Source organism: Acomys minous, assembly GCF_964271855.1.
Source record: "Acomys minous genome assembly, chromosome: 11".
Taxonomy (NCBI): domain Eukaryota; kingdom Metazoa; phylum Chordata; class Mammalia; order Rodentia; family Muridae; genus Acomys; species Acomys minous.
This window is the reverse complement of record NC_140492.1, coordinates 80280830-80283533: the sequence shown is the minus strand read 5'-3', so window position 1 is coordinate 80283533 and position 2704 is coordinate 80280830. Positions and strand designations below refer to the sequence as shown.

The following is a 2704-nucleotide window of genomic DNA, read 5'->3' as shown; positions in this document are numbered from 1 at the left end:
ACTTGACAGGCTGCCAGAACATATATATGGGCAGAAGAGAAAGTTAAGTATGTTAGGGGGAAATTCTTTTTAGGCGTACATTGGAAACTTTTGGACCAATGGTTTGGGTAGTTGTAGGAGGGAATCCCAAGACCAGGGAAAGGTGGAGGAATCCCACCCTCTGAAGTAGGCAATAGGTGGGAAACTTAGGGTGGACTTATCTGGAGTCCACTTGACCTGAGAGGTAGATTTGGGTGGATTTCCTGTAGCTTACAATAATTATTTTTAAATTTACAAAGGAGATAAACTTTAGACACATTAGGGTCACCATTGTTTGCAATCTGCAGTGAAAGTCACATTCTAGAAAAAGACAGTACATCTTTGTTTCACAGCACAACAGAGGCTTGAGAAATTATTTTGGGTTAACACATGAACATTCTTTAAGGCAGACACAGGGAAGGCAGAAGACTCCCATGAAGTAGAGGGGGAAAAACCTCACTTGATCTTGATTTTCAGTCTGACTACAGATTATGAAAGAAGGCCTTCTTCTCTTTATCTGGAAGACTGGATGTATATAAATTTAGCACAATGAGAAACAACTTTCAACTATCCTTAAAAAGAAACCAAAGGAAATTTAAAATCTTGAACTTGGAACTGTGATTGTGATTGTGGATCACATAGTGGCTTTTAAAAAAAACTGGAGTTAGATTAATAAACCAGTGCTCCAGTGAGTGGTTAATATTAAAGCTCTGAACAGTCTTTTTTGTTGTTGTTGTTGGTGGTGGTTTTTTATTTGTTTGCTTGCTTGTTTTTCAAGACAATGTTTCTCTGTGTAGCCTTGGCTATCCTGGACTCATTTTGTAGACCAGGCTGGACTTTAACTTACAGAGATCCACCTGCCTCTGCCTCCCGGGTGCTAGGATTAAAGGCCTGCACCACCACCTCCCAGCTGATACAATAGTAGCATAGCAACAGGAAGGAATCTGACACATTTGTTTGTTTGTTTGTTTGTTTGTTTTGTATACCTTGAATCACCTTCTTATAACCATCTAGGCCTACACTTGTTTTGTTAACCTTAAAACACCTACCCTACAATCCTTAGGCCTTAAGTAAGCTTTACATATTTCTTCATATCTAATTATTAATCATGAGACATAGGTGAAATTGCTGGGAGCAGTCACTGTCCTTTAGCTAAAGGAATAGTAAAAGGTTACATCTGAGACCTGTTTTGTGAGCTGAGTAAAAAGGTAGACTGTGTCTAGAATTAGTGGTAGCATCACTAGGAGGACCTAGAAGGCATCTGAAGCCTGTTTATCTTTTAACATGCAATCTGTGAGCAAGCAAACATGTTTGCCTTTTTTTCCCCAGTTGCTCTATGTGTTTATTATCTATAATTAATGCAATAAGAGGGGTCAGAAAGCTTGCAGGCTATACAATTTCACAAGATGCATTGCAGGGGAAAAGAAGGGCTGATATTTATCAATCATATCTTAGGGTCTTGGTGGGCGCATTCCTGGGGGAGGTAGGCCTCTAATGCCTAGTAGAGTGGGTCTTGTTTCTGAAGGGAGCATGCCTATAGGTGTCCCTTGAGCAGGGGGAAGATCAATTGGATGGTGGTCTCATACCCGGTGGAGGAGCCATAATCCCTGGAGGTGGGGTTGCTCTGCTTACAGGTGGTGGTGGAGTTCCCCGTCCTGGTGGCACTGTGTTGGGGCTCTAGCAATGCTAGCAGTAGCAGTGACAGCAACAGCTGATGCAGTGCCTCTTCCTTGCGGAGTCATGACCGGCTGGGATGGACCTCCAACTCCTTGGACAGAGCCTGCTAATCCAGCAGGAGCTTGGGGAATAAGTACACCAGTTGGTACTCCTCTGCCAGCTGCCCTCCCAATCCCGGGGCCACCTGCAGTGCTAGGAAGCAGCACTCGAGCAATTCCAGGATCTTTAGGAGATGGACCCTCCACAGCCATGGAAAGCAAGTTCTCCCCAGGAAGCAAGACCAGACCCAAAACCCATTTTTCTTCACGCTCTGGCTATTTTGCATTCTTTGGCTTGATCTTCCTGAACTCATCACAATCACAGAGGATCAAATTCATATGCCTGTCAGAAGCGTTAAAGGTGCCAATGCAGAAGATTCTTCCATCTTGCAGGACACAACTCATTCTCTAATCAACGTCTTGCTACTCTTACCCACAGTCATGACTGCTGTTCCACAATAGCCGTTGTCAACAGTAAGATTTCAAGATCTGTAATTCTTGGGGGAGGGAGGTCTATAAATATAGGTCTGATTCAGGTTCTTAGATGCAAAGTAAGTTTGACCAAAGTTTCACAAGCAGTGGATGGGTCCTGTTTTCCTTGACTTCCACTACCGTAAAGTTCCAGTGCTGCTTTAATGGCCACTTGGTGTCTCAGCTAAGAAGGCCTGTCTGGGTTCTGCCTAGAAATCCACCACAGGAACTTGCTGCTGTTGTTGTTGTTGTTGTTGCTGCTGCTGCTGCTGAGAATGCCACGGATACAAATGACACTCTTGGTTGCTCACTGAGGCTGTCCTTCCATGTCTGACCTGGACATCTATGTCTGGCATGTGCTATTCAGTAGTTCTTCTCAGGTGTAAATAATCCCTCCCTTCCTCAAAGAGAAGTGGCCACTGACTGCCACTAACTCCTTAAGGGTCTATCCTAGGAGTGTAGTCCTAGGAGCTCCTCCCCCATGCATTCCAGGATTTTGA

General features: G+C 44.0%; 1 pseudogene across 1 annotated transcript; it reads right to left on the bottom strand.

Annotated features, from left to right (window-relative positions):
• Positions 1-1334: 1334 nt before the first annotated feature.
• LOC311608374 (small nuclear ribonucleoprotein-associated protein B'-like) lies at positions 1335-2432 on the bottom strand (annotated as a pseudogene). The gene has a single exon. The product of its transcript is annotated as a small nuclear ribonucleoprotein-associated protein B'-like (transcript).
• Between the last annotated feature and the right edge of the window lie 272 nt (positions 2433-2704).